Raw genomic sequence first — 26192 nt, 5'->3', positions numbered from 1 at the left:
GTCATACATGTGACACTCAGTGCAAAACACTGGAAAGCCCCCATTCCCCTGCTGGCTTCCTGTCTTCATATCTAATTTTGTTTAGATATTCAAATACTGATTTTAATTAGTGCCTCTCTCTTAAGGTTTCTATACCTTCTACTATCCCTTAAAATATGTTCTTATTTAGTAAAACACCTGGCGTGCGCCGCTGGTTCCAGAGACTAACTGAAAAGATTTAAAAATTTGAAAAGCCCCACCTCTCAGCAGCCCCACCAATCAGCAGCCCCAGGACAAGGAGAAAAAAGAGAAAATCCCTGTTAAAAATATACTGTTTAAAAGATGTAGTTTTGAGAAAAGCCCTCTGAAAAGAAAACCAAAGCTCACTCAGCCCTTTCTGGCCCACTGCTCTTCTGCACTGCTACTCTGCTGGTTCCAGAGACTAACTGAAAAGATTTAAAATTTTGAAAAGCCCCACCTCTCAGCAGCCCCACCAATCAGCAGCCTCAGCAGCCCCCACCAATCAGCAGCCCCCACCAATCAGCAGCTCCAGGACAAGGAGAAAAAAAAGATAAAACCCCTGTTAAAAATACACTGTTTAAAAGATGTGGCTTTGAGAAAAGCCCTCTGAAAAGAAAACCAGAGCTCACTCAGCCCTTTCTGGCCCACTCCTCTTTTCCACTGCTACTCTGCTGGTTCCAGGAAGATGTTTCTTTATATTCTGTCCTAAAAGCATCTTGTCCAGTGTACAGGTTGCACATCAAAACAGTCAGATGCTGAGGCATACTCATTTCTTTTAAAACCAGCCATAGCTTTTCATGATCCGCAGTCAGAAGCTTTGCTTTAATCTACGAAACACAAGTTGATTTTCTTCTTAAATTTTCTCATATACATCAGTAACCAGGGTAAATTTACAAGTGATCTCTATATATATACTGTTTATTTCTTCTTTTCTTTCTAAGGTATATATGTAAAGCTGAACACCACTGAGGCAAAGTCAGCGTAAAAAGAACTTTATTGATTTGGGTCTCCCTAGCTACAGGGTGCTGCAAATGAGGATTCTTGTCCTCAGTTCCAGTATTTATTCTATTTACAAAAACAGGCAGCAACCAATCAGCTTTTCCCCTCCCCCCTCCAGTTCCTGGTCTCATTGGTTCTGATGGAGCTACATAGTTTCATTTTGCCGTAGCTCCTCAGCTCAGTTTCCTGCTCTAACCCAAAAAGGTGGGAGCTGGTGATTGCTGGGAATTGTAGTCCTGACATCCTCCCTCCCTCTAAACCCCCCCAGCCTGTCTGGATAGGCACGGTGAAATGCCCGCACCAGTTGTGGGGCCGATACATGTTGACTGGACACCCACTCGTTAAATCCAGAGTGGAGGTCCTTCCATGCGACCAGGTACTGCAGTTGTCCTCTGTGTAGGCGGGAGTCAACAATAGTGCTTATCTCTTGGTGAAACTCGCCATTAACCTCATACAGAGTAGCCGTAGGGAGAGCTGAGTGCCAAGCATCCGAAGGGGCAGCCTTTTTTAATAGACTAGAATGGAAAACGGGGTGGACGTGTTTAAAGGTTTTCAGAAGTTCAGGTTCAACAGCCACCGAATTAATCACCCAGGAGACACCAAAGGGACCAATACATTTCCCAGAAGTCCCCAGAAGTTTTTGATAGAAAAGTACACCCAATCCCCCACGGCATAAATGTGTCGCCTTTTTCGATCCATGAACTTTTTATAATCCACTTTAGCCTTGCCCCACAACAGACACCTTGGAGGAAGATGGGGCTGAAAGTGTTCTGAGAGAACTGTGACTGGCCCAAGGTCACCCATATTGGTGAACCATCAAGCCTCTCCATTCCTATTGTTCAAACTCCGGAAAAGCAATCAATTCTTTGACTCTGGTTTTCCTGCCAGCTTATCTCATACTGCCTCAGGACCCATCTTTGGATATAAACATTTGTCCTTTGACCATTCAGAGTATGTGCATTCTGGATCTATGTGTGGGCTCCTCCGTTTGTTCCTGGGAACACTTGTCATTCTTATCTTCAGCATTGCTTTTCCTGAACGTTTCTTCAAGACTGGTAACTATCACCCATTGTTGAAACACTATCTACCCCATTTCCACCCCTTTTTCTGTTAGTTGGTCTTGTATGCCTTGGGTTATGGATGTTCATAGCTTTTAATATATTTATTTGTTGTTATTTTTAATAAAACTTATTTGTTAATTGTACAGCTGCTTATTCATATAAGAGTTCTTATCAGGACCGCCCGGGTATATACAGATTATAGATCTCAGTTAGCCCTTCTCACAATGTGTTTCCAGCTAATTCCTCCCAATTAACAAGCAGGCTGCCTACTTAGGGCAACAGCAGAGCCATAAACTGGTCAAGTAAGAAACAGAATATAATAGCTTTATCAGCACAGAAGCTGAATACATACTAGCAACACAGAAATACAGTGGCTCTGCCAGCAACTGACAGACCGAGGGATAGATACCAATAGAGGTACAATCAGAGCTGTATATCCCTATCTAACCAAAAAGATATAAATATGCATACCAAGCACATTGATATAAAATACCATCAGGTAAGAAAGCTGCACAGAGAAGAAGTTATCAAGCTGATATACTGCTCAACAGAGGAAATGATTACAGATGTTCTTACAAAGTCACTCCCTAGAATTCAATTTGAAGATCTAAGGACAGGGGCGTAACAAGGCAAACTGTAGCCCTGGGCAAAACCTGAGTTGGATGCCCGCCCCCCATGGTCGGCCACTCCACCACGACCAATTTTTTTTGCACCAGGACATTGGTGCATGCAGGGGGTGCATTTTTAGACATATCAGCACTAAAATTTCAGCGTATCATCAGGAGACTGTCTTTATGCTACCTCCCAAGTTTGATGATGTTTGGTTCAAGGAGTCCAAAGTTATGGACTCCCAAAGGGGGTGCCCCATTCCCCATTGTTTCCAATGGGAGCTAATCCCCAAATTGTGTGCCCTTTGTCTGGAGTTAGGTCAAAACTGCTTGGAATCAGCCACTTGGCTGAGGGCTTTTAGATTCTGGCTGCGAATTCATTTTCTCTCGGACTGTAATTCCCTGGTCCACCGTCTGCTCTCTGACACCCATTCCAACCCCTGGTTTTCCATAATTGAAGGAAAAATGGCCTCTATTGGACTGTCAGTGGATTCACTTTGCCCTTTGTCCTATTCAGAAGCTTATAGAAAATTAAAAGGTCAATTATTGGATAGACAGTTCTCTACCGTAATCACCGCAGCCAAGAAAACATGCTCCCCCTTGTATTTTTCTCTCCCATTTGAACGGGGCCACTTGACACACTACCTGTATTGCTTAATAAACCCTGCTCAAAGGAGAGCTGTAATGCTTGCCAGGTTTAATGTTACGCCTTCTGCCTTGTTACATGGCAGATTTAATAAGCAAGAAAAAGCTAAAAGATTGTGCCCATGTAATGATGGCTCATTTGAATCTCTGGCCCACCAATTACTACACTGTCTCCAAGTATATGAATCTTACTCCTTTACATTTACCCCATCTCCCCATTTTAATTAGATTACACTACGTGTTGGACAATCCTGATCCTTCTTTCTGTATGATAGTGGCAGACTTTCTCCTGGAAATTACTAAACACCAGTGGATTTCCTTTGACCTAACATTTATTTCCTGTATTGTATATGCTTTTTAATCTGTTTTTATTATTGTTGTACTGTTGTCTATGCCAATAAAGGCTTGCAATGGGAGCTAATAGGAGATGGGAGCTACAGTTTTGAGGGTCCATAACTTTGGCCTCCCCTGACCCAAACTGCACCAAACCTGGGTGGTATCATCAGGGAAGTCTCCTGATGAGACCCTGAAAGTTTTGAGACTGTGCCTTCAGAAATGTGCCCCCCCAGCCTGCAACCCCCATTGACAGCAATACAGAAAACTCAATGCAGAACAAAGATTCTTGGGCAAACTTCTGGGATGTTCCTGAAGGGGGTGCATTTTTGGATGTATGATCACCAAAATGTCAGGGTATCATCTGGAAACTGTCCTAATGGGACCCCCCCAAGCTTGGTGCAGTTTGGTTTAGGGGGTCCAAAGTTATGGACCCTCAAAGGGGGTACCCCATCCCACATTCTTGGCTAGGGAGATGGGGGCTACCCTTTTGAGGGTCCATAACTTTGGACCCCCTGAACCAAACTGCACCAAACCTTGGGGTTGCCATCATGACAGTCTCCAGATGATACACTGAAATTGTGGTGCTGATACGTCCAAGAATGCCCTCCCTGCAAGAACATCCTGAAATTTGCCCAAGAATCTTTGTTCTGCATTGAGTTTTCTGTATTGCTGTCAATGGGGGTTGCAGGCTGGGGGGCACATTTCTGAAGGCAAATGCAGGCTGGGGGGCACATTTCATGCATGGCAAAGCTGTCCAATCAAGTCTCTGTGCGTGCCAGGAACAGAATTACTCAGAGCCTTTTATCTATTCAAACTAATATATTTTATTTATTGTAGGAACTCCATTTTTAGATGAGATAGAATAAATATAGTTTCCTATTCTGACTAACTAGGGTGGACAGTAGTAGTGGGATTCAGCCTAGTTGCACCAGTTCTGCACAACTGGTAGCTCATTTTTTATCTAGTTCAGAGAACTGGTTGTAATCCCACCACTGAGTCCTTTTGGAATCAGTTGTAAAATTATTTGAATCCCACCACTGGTGGAGAGACATATAAGACATGCATCCTGCCCTCATGATGGGCAAGATGAAGAAGTATGTGTGCAAAAGGAAGTGTGAGAGGAAGCAGGAAAGAAGGAAGTTTCACAGAGAGAAGCAAACTTCATATCAAAGGGATCATGTCAGAGCAATAGAGAAAGGATGACCAGTGCCTTTGCCCCTCTATCTCTCTGACTTTCTAGTCAAGTTCCACTCAGAGGTCTGAGGTTAAGAGACAGCACAAAGTCCTTAACTTCCAACACCCTTTCTCAGTGTTTCTAGATTCAGTCTATCAGATTCACCTTCTTCCTTAGACACTGGTGTAATGCCCATTGGGCAAGGTGGGCAGCTGCCCAGGGCATCACCTTGTGGGGGGCATCAAAATGCTGGGTTCGTTTTTGGGTATTTTTAGTGGTTTTCCATTTTTGGTCTGCAGGGGGTGTAGTTTTTAGGCTAGTGGCACCAAAATTTCAGCGTGTCATCAGAAGACTGTCCTTATGCTACCCCCCAGGTTTGGTGAGGTTTGGTTCAGGGGGTCCAAAGTTATGGACTCCCAAAGGGGGTGCCCCTATCCCCCATTGTTTCCAATGGGAGCTAATAGGAGATGGGGGCTACAGTTTTGAGGGTCCATAACTTTGCCCCCCCTGAACCAAACTGCACCAAACCTGGGGGTATCATTAGGGCAGTCTCCTGATGAGACCCTGAAAGTTTTGAGACTGTGCCTTCAGAAATGTGCCCCCCCAGCCTGCAACCCCCATTGACAGCAATACAGAAAACTCAATGCAGAACAAAGATTCTTGGGCAAACTTCTGGGATGTTCCTGAAGGGGGTGCATTTTTGGATGTATGATCACCAAAATGCCAGGGTATCATCTGGAAACTGTCCTAACCCTAACCCTAACCCTTGCCCGGTAAAGGACATTGCGGCCTATTTGCGGCCTTTCTTTGTGCATGCAGTTAGCACCTGCCTCTCATGTTACCAGCTGGTGGCCGTACTGCGGCTTTGCCTGTCTGCCCTTCCTCTTACTCCAGCTTCCCATGGCTTTCATTCCTTTAGGATTGGGGTGGTTTCCACTGTGGCAAGTCTGGGGATTCCAGTCAGCAGGGTCATGGATGTAGGGAGGTGGCACTCTTCTGCCTACAAAACATACATCTGGCCATTTCCACAACAATAAGGTAGCATGCCACATCACTCCGGCTAATTTGCGCTTGTTTGTCAGCTTTTTCAGGGTCCCCAAGAATCGTTTGGGTGGTTGGTCATAGCATCGTCTTCTGGGTGGACAGACACGCAGCCTCGCAGGATGGGGTCAGGACCTTGGCCTGCAGTCAAGGCTTCAATGGTTTGGAAAAAGAGGCATGCGAAGGCACGACCTTCTACCCATCTTACGGAACAAGCTGGAAATCTTCAAAAAAAACCCCACACACATGCATTGGTGATTCAGCTGGGAGAGAACGACATCCCTGCAGTGAGGAACATGCATCTGCTACAAACTATGTTGGTGGACTTGGACTCCATTTGCCACCTGCTGCCGGAAACAATGATCTTTTGGTCCCACCTGTTGGAGAGATGCATCTGGAGGGGAGCATTGGACCTGCATCAGGTGAATGGAGACAGAGCAAAGACTTGCCAGGCAGTGACGCGCTTTGTTCAGAGTTTTGAGGGGCAGGGGGTTCCACATCGGGATATTTCTTTTAAGGTAGAGTCTCTGTATAGGCAGGATGGGGTTCATTTGTCTCTCCAGAGCATGGACTTATGGTTGCATAGCCTTAGAGCAGCATTGTGTGATTGGCTGAAAGCATAGGAAGCATTTGGTGGGAGCCGGGGGGAAGAGTTTCCCTTTCAGCCTGGCTCTGTGGTGGGTTGCACATGGGGGGTGATCTGCTGGAAAGGGGAGCTGGGGGAGCCCCCCTGTTTATTACACCTCCTTAAGAGGTAGGGGTGGAGCAAGCCCACGGTTGGGACACCCTGTGGGGGGCTAAGGAGTTTGAGCCCTTAGCGGGAGTTGGAGGGGGACTCCAGTCATGAGCACTTTGCCAGTCTGGAATGTCTCACTTAATCTTTAGCTTTGATATATTCCTCCAGCAGGAGGGCTGGAGGAACCGGTTTACTCTGGGGGACAGCACTCGGGCTTCCCAGATGTTTGGATCACCACCCATGCGCTGCCATTTTGCATTCCTGTGCTTTCTGTTAATAAATTCTTTGGCCATGGCCAGTTTTTTTACCCACACTGAATATTGTCTGGTGTATTATTGTTGTGAAGTAGGTTTAACTGAGCAGGAAGGGCCACACCTGAAGTCGGCCCGCGAGGGTCGCAAGGAAGAGGCGAGACGCAGCGATATCATCCGGTGGAGAGAGCCAGCAGCAGGAAGCGTGATCCGTGGATCTGGCAACTCTGCCGTGGTCTGGTCCCTGGCACCTTTTATTAGGGTTTCAATAGGGGCAGACCAGGAGGCGGGAGAGCGGGAGAATACTGTACAGTACATGACATCATGGGGTGGCCTACGTGCGGGAGGAAACGTTCGCGTCTGGGTCTAATCCATACCTGGGGGCAGGCGCCCCTTTGTCCCTTTGTCTGGGACATCTGGTGACTGTGAGTCAGGTAGTTCATGACCTGTGACTCACGGGGGCCTGGGGGACAGGTGAGCGTGTGCGCTCAGAAGGACACAGATGGCACAGGCATTCCTGCGCTCTTTCTGAGGCTCTGCTGGGCTCAAGGGGCTCATCCCTACATCTCCCCATTTCTAACGTTTTAGAGCAAGCACCAAATTAGCCAAGACAATTTGGGGGAATGTTTGTCTCCCCAGGAACTCTCTCAAACTGGTTGAGCTGTTTGTGCAACATGAGAACCTGGTTTCTGCGCAGGGGAAAATCAAAGGGCTTCTTACACACATTACAGGCAAAGTTAGAGATACATTGAACAAAGCAAGATCCAACAACAAGGCATACAATCAAACCAATGAGGAATTGAATAATATTACTTAACCATCCCCCAGGCAGCCAACTCCAAATAGCGGACCACCAATGGGGCAGCACATCATATTTCAGATTAAACACAATATCTTGCAACTCACGAACTTTCATATGAATCAAATGGGAATTATCAGAAAGATTAAAACAGCATATATTATTTACATTCTCACAACCTTGGTGATGCAATAATAACAAATAATTGATAGCAGCACAATTGTCTAAGGTCACTTGGCGAAGCTCCTGCTACTCAGAGGCCAGAGCATCCAAAGCAGTTGAGGTGGAGTTGATGGACTTCGCGAGGGCGCAGGCCAAACGGCCGATAGTCTTAGCATTATAGGAAGCGAGTCCGGGGACTCCCACAAGGGATGTCGCAAGGGAGACATACTCTGCCTCGGAGAGGGTGACTGCGTCGCTCCGGCAAGAGGGGTCGAGGGGAAGGGTGGAGCGGCGGCGGTGCTTGGGCTCCTGCGATGGAGCCTGAGGCAAAACGATGGTAAGGCGGCTGAGACAGCAGAGAGTCCCGGCTGAGAGATGGGCGGGGATATAGTTGAAGGTTCTTTCCCTGCAAGTCCAAAACCTACCTCTAGGGAGCAGGATGTTCCCATACACGGGGGGAATGTCCTCCGTGTGTGTGCAGTTCCAATTGGCCGAGCCGGTGAAAGGGCTCGGGCCAGCTTGTGTTCCCGCCATGTCGATGATGCGGGCACAAGTATTGGACTCGTGGTTGGCGACAGTTCTGGTGATGAGGGAGAGGGTGCCGGCGGGGAGGGTCCTGACCACGGGCCCCCAGTCAGTGCTCATTGAATACCTGATGGAGGAGGCATTCATGAAGGGGCTCAGACCAGATTCCTCTAGGACAGGGGTAGGGAACCTGCGGCTCTCCAGATGTTCAGGAACTACAATTCCCATCAGCCCCTACCAGCATGGCCAATTGGCCATGCTGACAGAGGCTGATGGGAATTGTAGTTCCTGAACATCTGGAGAGCCGCAGGTTCCCTACCCTTGCTCTAGGAAGTCTCCAGGGGCTTTGCAGACGGGAAGCAAGCAGGAACTCAGCAAGCTTCCCACCCCTAGATACTGGCCCAAGCAGAAGGAAGAGACGTTGGCAGTGGCAGCAAACCGCTCCCAGATGTTGGCTTGATTAAGATCCAAGAGGGGGTGACCGATTTGTCACTGGTAGGAGGCAGCAAAGCAAGCAGATGATGGTGACTGTGGAATTGGCAATAATAACCGCAAAGATGGCAACGCAGAGATCCTCGGGTGTCTCGGGGCAGCCTCGTTGCTGCAGCAACTCTCGGGCTTGGCTGGTCGTCGCCTTGACATCCCCCCAGGTCATCCGGGTCTTCTGGCCTTTCTGGCATTGGTGGTAGTTCCGTCGCGGCTGTGGGGCAGGGTCCTCCAGGGAGATCCGTTTCATCTCCGGGATGGGGTTGGTTTCCATCTGGTGCCACTCCATGGACTGGCTGGACATGGCGAGCTGGAATCCACAGGGGACCTGTAGGGAGAAGGACTGAAGCATACCCCCTTCCCCAGGTTATGAGAGGGGCTGGGCCTCGCCAAGCTCTGCCTGGGAGCTGACGGTAGTAGACCTGGACGTGGGGGAGAGGCTCTGATTGCCTGAAGTGCCTCTCTACAGGGGTGACTTGTTGCCCTGAGGGAAGGGTGAGCAAGTTTAAATGATTGATGGTGAATAATACTTTGGATATAGTTTGCTGGATGAGTCCTAAATTGGGGGGGGGGGCACCTATTCCCCTTTCTTTAGTTTGTTTGGCCAAAATCTCCTTGAAGGTGCGGTTGGCCCGTTCAACGATCGCTTGGTGATTTTAAGGCACTGGGATCGCAAGGCTGAGACAGGAAGGGCGAAGGGCAAGCAATTAACATGGGGAGCTGGCTTCAATGCATCATGAGGACGCGCCAAGGTGATGGTCCGAGCCTCCTGGGAGGGCAGGCGGACCGTCAAGGGATTGTGGGTATGCATACTTAATTTTGCAGAACAATGAACTTAGAGGGCATTTGCACAGAAGAAAACGCATTTGTAAAGGAAAGCAATCACACGGATGGGGGTCAATTCTAAGAACAAAGGGCAGGGGGAGCTCTCATGGGGAGGTTGAGGTTACTTACCGTGACCGTGGGGGTTGTACCGCAGAGGCGGTGCTGCTGTATAAAATGGACCCAGGCATGCGTGGCTTGGCGCCGGCCAGAGACCGTTCCTTAAGGGGCTGCCTTGGCCAAAGGCCTAGGGTCTTTAATAGATTTTGAAGTGATGAAGGTGCTTCGGCCATAATTAACCGAAGTGTCTTTGGAACTTCCTAATCATGGATTTTTAACCTTGGACCCTGAAGAAGGGTCCAGTTTTTAATCCTAGGGCCCCGAAAGGGGCCCCAGTTTTTAATCCAGGGAGGGCTAGCCAGCCAGCTGGCCCTCCCGCCTTTGCTGGTTGAAAAACAGAAAGAGAGATGAAGAAGGAGGGAGTTTCAGAGGAGAGCCTTAAAGTAAGAGGGAATAAGGTTGGGGTTAGGAAGACCACACTGAAGAGGACCCATGGGCTGAATGCACGCATTTACTGCTCTCAAGTCCTGGAGCAGCCACCATCGGCCACTCTTTTTCTTGATCACAAACACCGGCGTGTTCCACGGGGAGGTGGAGACCTCAATGTGGCCAGCCGCAAGTTGTTCCCCTACCACCTGGTGCATGGCAGTCAGCTTTTCTCGAGGTAGCGGCCATTGTTCCACCCAAACGGGGGTCTCATGTGATGCATGTGAGAGGAAGGGCAGTTGGCATGGGCTTATCCATCCCGAACTAAGGGTCGTTTTGACCTGGCTCATAAGATCCCTTCCCCACAAGTTAACGTGGATATCCAAGACAATGGGGCGGACTGTGAGCTGCCGCTCAAGTCCTGGGCTGCAGACCGTGAGCGGGCAGATGCTCCGTCTCGCGGTTTGTCTTCCACCCACCCCCCAAATGCACGGGCAGGCCTCAGTTGGCCACTGATCAGGCCATTCAGCTGCTCTGATGATGGTCACGTCGGCACCTGTGTCCACCAGCCCCTGAAACTGGCGCCCTTGACGGTGAGCTCCAAATATGGACGGGAGCTACTGATGGGCGTCTCCACTGCTGCTACGGTGGTGCCGGCCGCGTTGTGTTGGTTACCTGGGCTCGTGGCCTTTATTGAACTGGCAGCAGGCAGCGCATGAGGCAAGAGGATCAGCTGGGCGTAGCTGACTCCGCTGGGCAGTTCCTGTGGGATGTTTGTCCACACCTGTATGTGAATGGCTCCCTGGTGTGTGGAGTCAATGACCCCTGGAATAACAAACAATCCCTGCTCAGCAGTGGAGGCCTTAGGCAAGATTAATCCGATGGCCTCGGGGGGAATCGGATCACTGTATTGAGTGGGAGCAATTAGGATTTCATGAGGAAATTTGAGGGAAAGAGGTTGGAGACAGGTGAGAGAGATACCAGTAGAGGGTCATGGTTCTGGCTTTTGTGATGCAGGTTTCAGGTTCTGGGGCTGTTTCAGCACTCCCTTCTTTCCTCCTGGGCTGGGGAGAGGCCCGGGTGCGAGTTTCCCGACTTGCATTCGCTCTTCCAATGGAAGCCTTTCTGGCACAAGGGGCATTTAGTTCTGGGTTTCCCTGGGGGTCCTTGCCTTTTGGAGGTGGACCCCCCTCTGTCAGGGTAGTAGGGGCCCCCGCCGGGCGACCTATAGTCCTTTCGGAAGTGTCCCTGCTTGCCGCAATTGAAGCACTCGCCTGGGGCTGTCCCCTGGCAGAGGAGAGTGCTGTGGCTAGGAGACTGGCCTGATGGGTGGAAGATCCGATATCCTGGCAAGCTTTGAGCATGTCGGCCAGTTCTGGATTCTTCCCTAAACCCGTGATTGCTCTGCAGCACTCGGCGGAGGCGTTCTCCTTAGCGAGGCGCATGAGGAGCTCTGTTTGGGCCACGTCGTTGTCGACTTGTCTCCTAAGGGCTTCCTGGAGCCTGTTCAGGAATTCAGCATAAGGCTCCTGGGGCTTCTGCCTGATATTGGAGAAGCTCTGGGATGGACGTCCGGTATTAGGTACCTTCAGAAACGCCCTGTAAGCGCCATCAGAGGCAACTATAAGGGTGGCTTCTGGTAGGACGATCTGCGCATTGGGGGTGGTGAAGTTTCCGCAGCCATAGAGTTGCTCTGGGGTGTAGGCTCCACCAGAGGCTGCTCCTCTCCCTTGGCACTGTTGTTGGAATTCACTTTCCCAAACTACATATTGCGCAGGGTTCAAGAGCATGTGGAAGGTTGTTTTCCAGTCCTCTGGAACCATTAGGTGATTCCGCATGATCGCTTCCAGCATGCTCCCCACGTCCCATATTGCTTTATGGAGTTCTGTGGGGCGATACTCGACAATCCTCTGAATGCCGCCATTGCCATCGTCATGTTCAGTGAAATGGACAGGGCACAGAGCTAAGATGTCGGCATCGTCTTCCGTCAGCGTCTCTTTCTTTTGCAGATTGTTGTTAATGCACTCTGCTAGAGATTTGAAACGTGCGCCATTACGTGGCGCTGACGGAGGTGTGGCGGCTTCAGAAATGGAAGGAGGGAGCAGAGCAGAAGCCGGAGCGGGAGGAGGAGGCGGTTGAGCTGCGAGAGCTTGAGCGGGAGAGTTTGAATGAGGCAAGGTAGCAAGCAAGACAGGAGGACAGGCATTAGGTTTAACGGAAAGAGAATATTCCAGGGGTGAAATTGAAGGTGAAGGATTGAAAGGAGGGACATCTATGGCAGAGAGACCACAGACCTGCAGGCTGATGGCGACAAAGCATTGCCTCCACGTCAGTAGCAGTGGCATCAGCGTGCGAGGCTCTTCGTGCAGAGTCCGCCCGATGCTTTCTCAGTCCTTAAGATTCAATGTCCCCCTCTCAGGGTACCATGGACATTGCCTATCAATCTTCCCAACCAATTTGCGCAGATCCCTTTTCTTTACTGGGACTCTGGCGCTTTTCGTCAGTGCTTTCAGTTCGTGGACGTGCTTGTCATAAGCAGTGCTTTGGCAAGCTTCCATACTTACCGGTGGTTTGTCGGACAAGAGAGGGTCCTAGAATGCGGGTCCGAGGATGAGCAGTTCCAGCGGACGACGGTGCACCGAGGAGGCCTATTCCAGGCGACGGTAAGTGGGCGGAGGTTGGAAATTCCTGGGTTTCGGCACCAGCATGAAGTCGGCCACCGAGGGTCGCAAGGAAGGCGAGATGCAGCGATATCATCCGGTGGAGAGAGCCAGTGGCAGGAAGCGTGATCCGTGGATCTGGCAACTCTGCCATGGTCTGGTCCCTGGCACCTTTTATTAGGGTTTCAATAGGGGCGGACCGGGAGGCGGGAGAGCGGGAGAATACTGTATAGTACATGACATCATGGGGTGGCCTACATGCGGGAGGAAACGTTCGCGTCTGGGTCTAATCCATACCTGGGGGCAGGCGCCCCTTTGTCCCTTTGTCTGGGACATCTGGTGACTGTGAGTCAGGTAGTTCATGACCTGTGACTCACGGGGGCCTGGGGGACAGGTGAGCGTGTGCGCTCAGAAGGACACAGATGGCACAGGCATTCCTGCGCTCTTTCTGAGGCTCTGCTGGGTTCAAGGGGCTCATCCCTACATACACCTCCGCCCACAAAATTTCAGCTCTGCAGCATAAGGGGTAATGTAACCAAAGGAATGGTTTACCTTCCATTCTGTTTATGCTTTGGGACCAGAAAAGAACATTGTCAAGATGATGCATGTGTGTGAGAGAGAGGTTGAACAACCAGTATGAACTCTTACTACTAAGACACTAGCGATGCATCTGAGAAGTTCCAATAATTTTAAAATACTGGTATAATACCATTTTACTACAATCAACCGAACTATCACAAAAGTGCAAGTTTTCAAATTTTCCAGAAGCACTGATCAGGCTGAGTATTAGCAGCAGGGCAGATAAACATGTTTCAGGAATTGCTGGCCCCCAACTGTGTTTGTTGCTTTCTTCAAAAGGAGACCAATCTGCATTGCGATCTTAAGAAAAATGTCCTTTTCTGTTGTTTATATTTCAGCATACATTCAAAATACTTTTATACATTCTAGCTAATTTCTCTGGTAACATACACCGGTGATACATCATTTTATAGAAATTCTTTTAAAGACTAGAAAATGTGAATTTGGGCCCCTTCAACCACAGATTTTCCTACTGTTCTATTTGTATATTATACCCAAAAGTTTAGCCCATCTTATCATAAGTTCTTTCACTCATACTTCTTATCATAAGTTCTTTCACTCATACTTCTTATCATAAGTTCTTTCACTCATACTCTGCCTCAAATTTCAACAACAATTTATACATGTTGCCAATAAGATGCTCATGGTTTCTACACAAACCTCTCTTCCAAAGGCCAACACTGTTTAGCTTCTGAGATCTGATGTGATCCAGCTAGACCATACCATTTTTCCTTCCCATCTCTCCTACCAACCCCAAGTGTAATCTGGGGTTCTCTGTGGAGGGAAATGCAAGACAGGGAGTGTCCAAAACAGATTCAATGTCAGGTCTTGAGACTGAAGTCAATAAGCAGACTCTGGATCCTGGATAAGAAGTTTTTACTGATAACAGCTAGTACCTGGCTTGAAAGAAAGAAAGCCAGTTCTGCCAGACTATGAAAATACAGTTGCCTTTATTCACCCAAAGTTCCCACCATAAATCCCCCTCCCTGTTACCCATGGAATGTGAGAATAACACTACAGAAAGAAAGATGTTTGGGAGTTGAGCATCTCAAGGCCAGCGCAGTGATGGTTCTCAGCCACCTGCCACCCCTTCCTGCTGGGAAGGCGCCAGGCTTGCTTCTAGTTAGCTACAGTTGCTAGCATCAAAGGAAAGTGAAAGGAAAGTGAAAATGTCTATTAACGTGTCAGAAGGTGAAGACAGCAGCCCCCTCCCCACAGCCAGGTGTGAGTCCTCTCACCCAAGCATAGTTCTTTGATGGCAGGAGAGGACATATCCTGACATTCTTTCCATACCTCTCACATCTAACACCATCACTGGAGTGATTCCTTCTACATACCACTTTTCAGTGAACATTCAAAACAGCAACCTCTCCCATGCTCTCTGCTAAAACTCAGTATTTTTACGGAGACCGGAGAAAACACCCCCTCTGGAATTGGCTGCCCAAAGCTGTAGACTGTTTCACATTAAGTCTAATCCTGGTTTCACCTTTTTGCTCTGACGTATGTAGCAAGCAATTTCCAATCAACTGAAATGTGTGCCGTAGGGGCAAACGCTCCTTAAGAATGCAGCATAGCAAATGGAAACTTAATAAGAATACAAATGCCATTTGTTGTTTGCAAAGTGACTGAGTGTATGACTCATGATGTTGTGTTAACCTAATAAACCTGATGTGGTGGAGAAAATGTACGAGAAATGGTCCAAGCACTAGAGAGTTGTCAGGACTACAATACCCAGCAATCACCAGCTCCCGCCTTTTTGAGTTAGAGTGGGAAACCGAGCTGGGGACAAGAATCCTCAGTTCCAGTACCCTATAGCAAGGGCAACCCAAATAAATAAAGTTATTATTTTTATGTTGACTTTGTCTGAGTGGTGTTCATTGTGCTGGAACTGAGTGGTGTACATTGTGCTGGAACTGCTTTCTATCATTCCACCATGTACCCAGACCTACTAGTAAGCATGGCTGGGTCAAGAGAACATGCTGGCTATCCTGGACTCTCCACAGCAGGGCGGGGGAACCCGGTGAAGCGGTCAACACCTGAACAAGTGGCAGGAGTTCCCCCCGCTGCTCATCCTGGACAGGAATAGGCACCCTCCGAAAGGACACTGAAAGAAGTGAGCGCGCTTGGTGCTGTTCTCTGAATCCCAAGCTTTCAGGAGAGGACAGACCCATGAGGCAGACAAGCAGACACATGCGCATGAAATGCTGCAGCTCCAAGTGGAAGAGGTCACTCACGAAAGGGACCAACTAAAATCCGACCTCTCGGCCCTTCAGCAGCAAGCAACCTAATGGCTGAATGAGAAATGGAGAAAGCGGCTCCCAAGGCCCCTACCGCCGAGGAGGAAGCTGTAGAGGACAGTATGGAGGGTGAGCTGAGAACCGGACTGCGCTCCCTGTAGAGACAACTGACTGATCTTGCACAAGATCGTAGCCCCTACTACCAAGGGGGCAGGCAGGGTGCCCCAAATCACCTACAAAGGCATGAACCCCAGAGGGGACCTCAGAAGAGTGTTAAAGTGGACTTTGCCGGGGATCCCGACGAGCTCACCTTTTTCCTGGCACAGGTGGGCTCGTACATGGAAAACCACAGCGACAGCTTCAACTCCGATTGAGAGAGGGTATTCGAGATTGGGACCCGACTCCGGGGGGAGGCTACTAACTGGCTGGTAGGCCTAGTAGAGGAAGACGCCCCTGAAATCTACCACCTCGAACGATTCCTACTTACCCCAAGAAGAGGTTTGACAAGAGCTTGGGGAGAATTATGCTTGTGGCAGGGAAGTTGTTCGTTCAGCAAATGTTTCAGCTGAATTTTGCAAACTGGCCAGCCGTCTATGTGGGTGGCCCGAAATGGTCTTAGTCCACCATTTTAAGGATGCCATCCACCCAAAAGTGCTGCAGTGGACCCTGGTCAATGGTGACCCTGAGATATTGATGGAGTGGATAAAACATGCAGAAGATGCTAAAGTGCAGATTCAACAGACCGAGCGGTGGGAACAACGTTGGAACCGGGCCCAACGCCAGTCGCTCCTGCCACTAGGGAAAGCTGCTGACAATGAGAAAGGACAACTGGGGCTTCCGGTCGGGACATGGCGACCCTCGACAGCCTCTGAACGTAGCTCCGGAGGCATCAGTGGGAAAACAGACAAAACCTCCATGAAAAGGAGGATATTTCCCCTCATAAGGGAGGGGAAATCAAGAGAAAAGCGCGGAGGCGAGGTTACTGGTGAAGTGAATAATTAGCCAGAATTCCCCCCTCCGATAGCGCGAACAACACAAGAAACCCACTGTAGTTTCGCTGAAAAGAGGGGGCCATACCCGACAGCAAAAAATACGGTAAAAAATACAAAAACGGACGAAACAACGCACTCTACATAAACTAAAATACAACAAGAAGACCTAACGAAAATAACTGGTAAATTACAGTGAAAACTAATCAACTTAAAGAGAGATAAACTGTGAAAGACGGTGAAAGTTACCTCAGGCGGAGACATCCGGGAGACGAGGGAAGGTGACGCATTGTTCGTCCCGATTTGAGACCTGAGGAGAGACGTAAGAAGCGGAGGGATAAGCGGCTGCTGTGAGACGAGCTGATTGAATGGGTGAGCAGTAATAAGTACAAAATAAACAAAGAGACATTTAGAAGAGGCGGAGGCGGAGCACCGGGAATTGGTAGCGCGCCCTTTAAGTGTTGCATGAACTCGCGCACGGAGCGCTGAACAAAAGGCGCCGCCTGACAGGAAATTTAAACTATAAACATTGCAAAGGAGCTCTGGGATTTCCGGTTCGCACAATTGGATTGACGGAAGTAGCCTAACTAATCAAACAATATGAAAGAAATCATACCGCCTCACCGATTAAAGGGAAAATAAGGCTGAAAGCTAGAATTGACCCCCCAGCATAAAGAATAGAAAGTAAACGGAAGAGGGCAATTCACACTGACAGAACGCCCTCAACGAGGGGAATGTCGTCAGGAACAAAAACAAGACAAACACAACTGAGTGAACTGAAAGGTCTAAAAAACGGGCTGGGAGACCCCAAAACTCCGGAAAGAATGGCAGACCTCAACGCTAAAATAGAGAAACTGCTAGAGATATCTCTATGCACACAAAAGGAGACAGCAATTTTTCAAAAGGAAACAAAAGAAAGGTTGACCAGGATGGAAGAGGAAATTACAGACCTAAAAAAAGAACTAAGCAATATAAAAAAGCTGGAAGAGACAATAATCGCTTTCAAAGAAGACCTGAAAGAGAAAGAATCAAGACTGGTGGAGGTTGAAGACGCAGTAGAAAATTTTAGAGATCACAACTTGCGGCAAGATGATACTTTAGCCATCCTGGAATACAATCAGAAAGAAAGAATGGTAAGAATCAGAGGGGTCCCAGAAGTGAAGGACGAGAACACACTGAGCAGAATAATACCTCTGCTAATCGAAATGTGGGGACTCCAAAGAGAAGAAATCCCAAGGGAAGTGGACCACATTTACAGGGTAAATACGAGATCTGCGAGAAATAGAAGCTACCCTCGAGATATAGTTCTAAGTGTAGTAAGAAGAGATTTAAAAGACCAATTACTACGGGCGAACTCAAAAAAGAACTTCAAATTGGATGATGCGAGAATCATTATTATGAAAGAACTCCCAGTCTCTATACAGCAGAGAAGAAAGGACTATAAAAAATTGACTAACTTACTTAAAGATTCTAGCACAACCTATAGGTGGATAATTCCGGAGGGAATATCATTCGTATGGAACGGAAAAAGATTTAACTTGACTACGGTGCCTCAAGCTCAGGAATTTCTGCAGAAACATCCCAATCCATCCATACCAGCTTATCAAGAAAAGTAAGACAAGAGGGAAGGAGGGAGGGGGAACTTAATAATGGTACTTAAGGTAATTAGCTGCAATGTAAATGGTTTAAACCATCCGGCAAAAAGAAAAAATGTTTTCGCTTACTTAATTTTTTTTATTTTATTTATTTATTTATTAAACTTCTATGCCGCCCCATCCTCCAGGGGCTCTGGGCGGTGGACAGCATAAAACAGGGTAAAACAAGTCACTAAAATCTTTAAAACAGCGGTAACAAACATTAATAGTAATCCATAAAATAGCTTAAAACTCATAAAACAGCAAAAAACCATAATACATAATAAAAGGCATCCGACCCCAATTTAAAACCTACCCCCATGAGGGGGGATGGCAGGACCCCTCAATATGAGGGGACCCTGATGTAACTGCCCTAGGGGCAGGGCAGTGAGGGGGCACCATGTCAGCAGCTGGACACTCCAAAGGCCTGGTGGAACAACACAGTCTTACAGGCCCTGCGGAACTCACCCAGGTCCTGCAGGGCCGGGACAGCTGGAGGAAGAGTGTTCACACACCAGGCGCAACGCCCAGGTCAGCTATGCCGTAAAGGTCCTGGGTCTCAGCGTGGAAGAGCCAGCCGCATCATAGAGGCGCCGGGGGCCACCAGTAAGTTGGCCTCCTGCAGAGCGCAGAGAGCCGAAGTTGGGACATATGGGGTGATGCGGTCCCGAAGGTACACAGGAGTCCCCAGGCCGCCGCTAAAGCCTTATAAGGTCAAAACCTACACCTTGAAGATGATTCGAATTCAACCGGGAGCCAATGCAGCTGTCGCCCAACACAGGCTGGATGTGTTCTCTGAAAACCTCCTGTGAGCAGAAGCGTGCATGCCGCATGTTGGACCAGTTTTAACTTCCGAATCAAACGCATAGGGAAGAGCCGGCGTACAAGCCCGCAGGTTACAATAGTCCAGCCTGAAAGGTGGACCGTTGCATGGATCACAGTGGCCAGATCCGGGCCTGGGAGAGGAAGCGAGCCAACCAGCCGGGCAGCGAAGATGTGAAAAAATGCAGTCCGGGTTGTATGGAGCCACACGGTCTCCATTGAGAGAGACGAATCCAGGTGGACCCCCAGACTGCGAACAGAGGGGGTTGGCGCCAATGAGACCCCCTCCCACACCGGCGGCTGGAAATCCCTAACCTCACCCCTGCGGTCTAGCCAGAGGATCTCCGTCTTCGATGGATTCAGTTGCAACCTGCTCTGCTGCAACCAACCAGCTACCGCCTCCAAACAATGCTGGAGAGCCGCAGGGGCGGCAACCGCTCCCCCCTCCATCAACAGAATGAGCTGAGTGTCATCAGCATATTGATGACAGATCAGCCCAAAGCTCCAGATCAGCCCAAAGCTGATGACAGATCAGCCCAAAGCTTAATTAAGGAAAATCCACAAATTGTATGTATACAAGAAACACACATTAAAACTGGAGAGGAAAAATTTATAGAAAATAAAAAATTAGGGAAACTATTTCATGCAGGTTACAGGAAAAAAAAAGGGGGGTGGCAATATATATAAAAGACACCTTACAACCTAAAGAGATATTTAAGGATAAAAGAGGGAGGTTTCTAGGAATCCAAATAAAATTAGAAAATATACCAACGGTTGTGGTGGGAGTGTATGGCCCAAACCAAAAGAAAGCAGAATTTTACCAGAAATTAAAGGAGAAATTAATAAACATACCAATACAGGAATTAATCCTACTAGGGGACTTCAATGGAGTCATAGACCCTAAAATAGATAAAAAAACCAAATATAAAACAAGGAAAGATGGGCACAAGAAAATGGAATACAAAGAAGGGAAATTACCTAAAGCATTCTTTAAGATGATGAAAGAATTAAACCTGCATGACTTATGGAGGACTAAGGCCGGCTTACAAAAAGACTTTACATATTATTCGAATAGATTCCAAACTCATTCCAGAATAGATATGATTCTGGCCTCAAAAAAATGGATTTAATTACTAAAAAAATAGAAATAAAACCCAGGATAATATCAGACCATAACCCATTAAAATGGGAAATACAAATACATAAAGGGAACAAAATATGGATAATGAAGGATTGGAGTCTGAGTAGTACTGTTGAACTAAAAATACTTAAAAAACAATTGAAAGACTATTGGGATTTAAATGTAGGCTCGGTTAAGGAAGAAAACACCTTATGGGAGGCACATAAGGTAGTAATGCGGGGATACTTAAAAAGCCAAGAGATCAAAATAAGGAAAATAAGAGAAGGAGAATATCGAAATTTGGAGAATGAACTTAAAAAGCTGGAACAGCAGTTACAAAAAAGAAAAGAAAAAAAGTCAATAATAAGACGAATAAAATTAGTTAAAGACCAAATTGAACTGCTATCATCAACGCAAATTGCAAATAATATACTCCAACTGAAACGGAAATATTACGCCTTAGATAATAAAGTAGGGAAATGGATGGCCAATAAGATAAAAAAACAGAAAGAGAAAAAATTAATTAACCAGATAAGGGAAAAATCTAACATAATTACAGACCAAGAAAAAATTAAAAAAACCTTCGAAAGTTTCTACCAAACTTTGTACTCCCAAATAAAGATAGGAAAAAATGAAATAGAAGAATATCTAAATAACCAAAACATAAAACAGTTAGAAGGAGACCAAATAGAAGAACTAAATAAAAAAATTACCACAACGGAGATTACTGAAATAATTAAAAAATTAAAAAATAAATCACCGGGACCGGACGGGCTAACGGCTAAATACTATAAAACATTTAGGGAAGAACTAATAATTCATTTAGAAAGACTTTTCAATGATACTATGAAACGGGGAGTAACCCCCAAATCATGGAAACAAGCCCTAATTACCTTAATCCCAAAGAGTAAAGAAGAACTGCTAGAGACAAAAGATTTTCGCCCAATTTCACTACTTAATTTAGACTACAAAATTTTCACCAGTATTTTGGCCAATAGACTTAAAAAAATCCTCAACAAATATATTAACGAAGATCAAACAGGATTCCTCCCCGGAAGACAAATCAGTACAAATATACGTAAAATTATTAACATAATTGAATACCTGAAAGAAAAACCTGATCGCCCCACAGCAATTATATTCGTTGACTCCGAAAAAGCGTTTGATCAAATTAATTGGGACTTTATGATTAAAGTATTAATTAAAATGGGAATTGAAGACCAATTTTTAATGGCAATAAAAGCCATATATAAAGACCAGGAAGCAGTAATTAGAATAAACGAAGAACTGACTAAGAGAATAAGGATAATGAGGGGCACCAGACAGGGATGCCCAATCTCTCCTTTACTTTTTATAATAACGTTGGAAGTACTGTTGAGACAGATAAATAATTTAGAACTCTTAGAGGGGATAAAGTTTAAAAAATACTGCATTAAAACACTCGCATATGCAGACCATATGGCTTTGATCATAGACAACCCGACAACTAAGGCACCGGTAATATTAGAACTGATAGAAAAATATGGAAAATTAGCTGGCTTTAAAATCAATCTACAAAAAACCAAAATGTTTGTGTTAAATATGACCCAAAAAGAAAAAAGAAACCTAGAAACTAAAATCAATATAAAGATAGAGAAAAAAAATCAAATATCTAGGGATAACCCTAGAAGAAAATAATTACAATTTAATACGTAATAATTACGACACACAATGGGTAAAAATTAAAGAAAATCTAAAAAACTGGTCAAGACTTCAAACATCTCTGTTGGGGAGAATCAGCATAATAAAGATGAGTATTCTACCAAAATTTCTCTTTCTCTTCATAAATATTCCCCTCATAATATCCAAAATAAACTTTGAAAAATGGAGAAAAGAAATATTAAAGTTTATATGGGAGGGTAAAAAACCCAGAGTAAGATATAGATGGCTTACACAAAATAAATTACAAGGAGGTTTAGGAGTCCCGGATCTACAACTGTACCACGACGCAGCTGCAATCACTTGGCTAAAAGAATGGATTCTTTTACGTAACAACAAACTAATACAACTAGAAGGTCATAACATTCAAAGAGGGTGGCATGCATATCTTTGGCCTATGAAAGGAAATAAACAAAAATTAGACAAGACTTTTAAAAACCATTTTATTAGGAATAGACTCTTAAAAATATAGGTAAAATACAGAAACAAATTTTATAACAAGATGGCAACATGGGTTTCTAGAATGGAATCCATGTTAGGAGGGGAAAGGAGTCTTGAAGAACATTGGCCAAGATATGATGATATAATCCTATGGAATCGTGAAGAACCTGTAATGAAAAACAGAGACAACATAAGCATAAGAGGGAAAACTTGCCAATGGTTCACATATTTACAGCTACAAAATAGCCTGAAAGAAGACAAAAAAAATTGGGGATTAGAAAAGAAAAAGACAGATTTGGACATAGCCTTGACCAGACAAGATATTAAGAATGTTAGCACATTTTACAAAATCCTGCTGGAACAAAAAGAAGAACAAGAACTCATAAAAAACAATATGGTAAAATGGGCACAAAACACAGGGGGAAATATTATTATTATTATTATTATTTATTATATTTATAAACCGCCCTCCCCCGAAGGGCTCAGGGCGGTGAACAGACAAATAGCTAGAGCACAATAAAATCAGTAATCATTAAATAACGGCTCTATACATTTTAAAATCAACCCCGTTTAAAAAAAATGCAGCCGCTTCCAACATCAGGTAAGCAATGGCGTCCTACTTCACATAAGATCCCCTAAAAAAGGGGCGAGGAGCAGAACAGAAGAGGGACAGCAGGGTCCACAGATGTTAAAAGGGGGGGCCATCAGCGGCCAGCCTCACCCAAAGGCCCGGGTGGAACAACTCTGTCTTGCAGGCCCCTGGCGAGGAAATCATTAAAGATCCCGCAGGAGCCCGCTGTAGCTGGAAGTAGAGTGTTCCACCAGGCAGGGGCCAAGAGCTGTAAAGGCTCTGGCCAGTGCATTGAGGCTAAATGTTACCCAGCATCATTGAGGGGCCAGGGATCACCAGTAGAGTTGGCCACTCTGCTGAAACGCATGATGATGCGATTTGGGACATATGGGGCAAGGCGGTCCCATGGGAAGTACGAAGGTCCCCAGGCCTCGCCATAGGCCTTAAAGGTCAATACCAGCACCTTGAAGATGATTCGAGATTCAACCGGTAACCAGTGCAGTGGCAACACAGGTGAAATGCGTGATCTCTGGCGGCACCTCCTGTGAAGCAGGCTGGAGACGCCGCATTCCTGGACCAGTTCTCCTCCCTCTTAATTACTCCGAATCAATCGCATGGGAAGGCTCTGCGTAGAAGCTGAAGTTGCAATAGTCTAGTCTGGAGGTGACCGTTGCATGGATCACAGTAGCCAGATCCTGCTTTGGGAGAGGAAGGGGGGCCAGCCGGGTCGAGGCCTGCCGAATGATGAAAAAAAGCATAACCCGGAAGTTACATGGAGCCACCTGGGTTCTCCATTGAAAGAGACGAATCCAGGTGGACCCCAGACCGAGGCTTGCGGACCCGAGGAGGAGGCCGGTAGCCAATGTAGCCCCTCCCACACCGGCGGCTGGAAATCCCCAACCCCTCCCCCCCCGGCCCAGCCAGAAGGATCTCCGTCTTCGATGGGATTCAGTTTTTAACCTGCTCTGCTTCCAACCAACCAGCCGGCCGCCTCCAAACAATGCTGCAGAAGAGCTACAGGGCTGATTACCGCTCCCCCCTCCATCAACAGAATGAGCTGGAGTGTCATCCCAGCATATTGATGACAAGGTCAGCCCCAAAGCTCGCCAGTACCAACTGAGCAAGGGGTCGCGATATAGATGTTAAATAACAGCGGGGACAGCAGCGCTCCCTGAGGTACACCACCACACTGAAGTGGGCACTTTCGGGAGTGCTGAGTCCCGCTTACCATCTTCCTGCTGGGTCCGGTCCCGGAGAAAGCGAAGGCAATCCCACTGAAGGACAGTGCCTACGCACCCCAGAAACTTGACCAGGCGGTGGGTCAAAAGATGCGTGGATGCGCACCACATCAAAAGCGCTGCGGTAAGATCTAACAACACCAGCTTAGCGCCGATCGCAGCCTCGGTCAGAGTTGCATCACGGAGCATGTCTGTGGCGGCGCACAAGAACAAAGTCTCCGGATCCCATGCCCAGCACGGAAGTCGGACTGGAAGGGATCGTAGAGCCGATGTGTCCTCCAGGAAAGCCCTGAAGGCTGCTCCAACACCACTCTCTCAATTACCTTCCCAGAAGCGAAAGATTCGAAGCGGGCGCGGTAATTGGCCAGATCTCCAGGATCTAACGATGGTGCTTTTTTTAAGAGTGGAAGCGGACCATCTGCCTCCTTTCCAACCCAACACCGAAAAAAACTCCTTTTAGCTCAAAGGGAGCTATTGATGATATTCCAACAGGTGGAGAATTAGTCAAGTGAGCTCCCACCGGCATGCTTTAATAAGCCAGGAGGGGCACGGATCCAGAGGACAGGTAGTAGGTCCTAACAGCAGCCAGGGCCCTGTCGACAGCGGCTTCGAGAGAGCAGGGAAAACTGGGCCAAACAAAGGGGCCAGAAGTGACGGCAAGGGAGCCTCCAGTTCATCAATTTATTGTCTCTAAGGTGGAGGGAAAGGTCACTGGCGGAGCGGCGCTTAACTTTGTCTCGCGAAAAAAGCTCATAAATGCCTCACAGCTGATAGCCAATTGTTGGATTTGTAGAGCCCTCAGTCAATGAGGTGAGTGACCGAATGATCACCGAAAATAGAATTCGCGGCCATGGTAGAGAGCCTTAGCAGATGCAAGAGAGGAGGAGAAGAATGTCCTCTTCGCCTCGCTTCGTTGCCATCATAGAGCCTTCATAAAGCGTCCTATAAGATGTTGTCGCGGCTCCCGTCCACGCAGACTTCCTCTCCCACACTACGCTCTAGCCGTCCTGAGCTCCCGTTTCCATACCCGGCGTAGCTCCTCCCAGTGTACCAAGGAGCCTAGCCTTGATCGGGGCGCAGAGGGCGCCGGGGAGCAACAACCTCGATGGCATGCGTGAGAATTCCAGTCTTCCACCCTGGCCATCAAAAGGGTGCCGGAAGAGTTCAGAGGTCCCGCCCAGAGCATCTCCAGGGGAAACCCATAGGATCCCATAGAGTCTCCGCTGGCGGAAGCATAAATCCGCCCGTCGCCTAGAACCCAGCTTGAGGATGTCGCTGCGACGTCCACCCGGACCCTAGCAGAGGCATACAATGGTCCAGACCATGGCACTCTATCTGTAGAGGAATACTTGACCATATCAAATCCCTGACCCAAAGACCAAGTCAAGTGTATGCTCCAGCCATTCTCATGAGGTGGGGCCAGAATTTACCAGAGGAGAGGCCCAGCGTCGCCATGGATGACACTAAGGCTCTGCAGCCGCCAATACACGAGGCAGTGTCGACCTATGGGCGTTAGAAGTCCCCCAGGACCCAATAAGTCCTGAGGGAAACGCAACGCCCAGTCCGGCCACCACCTCCAGCAGCCGCAGCAGGCAGTCCCCTGGTGCGCTAGGCGACGACACCAGGGAGGACTGCCAACCTTCCTCCGAGGCCATCCACTCCCAGGCCAACACATTTCGCTAAGACCCGTGATCTCTGGGACAGGGACAGCCCATGAAAGGGGATGACATCGCGGATGAACATTGCCACACCACCCCCCCGGCCCTGTGTATTTGCGTGATCGGTGGAGGCACTTGCTTGAAACCTGGTGGGGAGACCTGCGCCTGAAGGCTTAACGGTCTCTCCCCTTCTCGCACTCGCAGGAATCTCGGTAATGCAAGCCAGGTCCATCTGTTGGTTCTCCGAGATATTCTCGGGAGAACAGCTGGGATCTTTATTATTTATGGACCTGCAGCATTTAATATCCAACCACTTCAGTAGACGAAGCAGAGTAGCCCTGAACCGCTACCACCTGCGTTCCTCGGGATAGAAGCGAGGAGGTCAGAAGGTGGGAAGCATGTTCTGCATCTCTC

This window comes from Sphaerodactylus townsendi, linkage group LG09, assembly GCF_021028975.2.
Source record: "Sphaerodactylus townsendi isolate TG3544 linkage group LG09, MPM_Stown_v2.3, whole genome shotgun sequence".
Lineage (NCBI taxonomy): Eukaryota > Metazoa > Chordata > Lepidosauria > Squamata > Sphaerodactylidae > Sphaerodactylus > Sphaerodactylus townsendi.
This window is presented reverse-complemented; position numbering follows the sequence as displayed.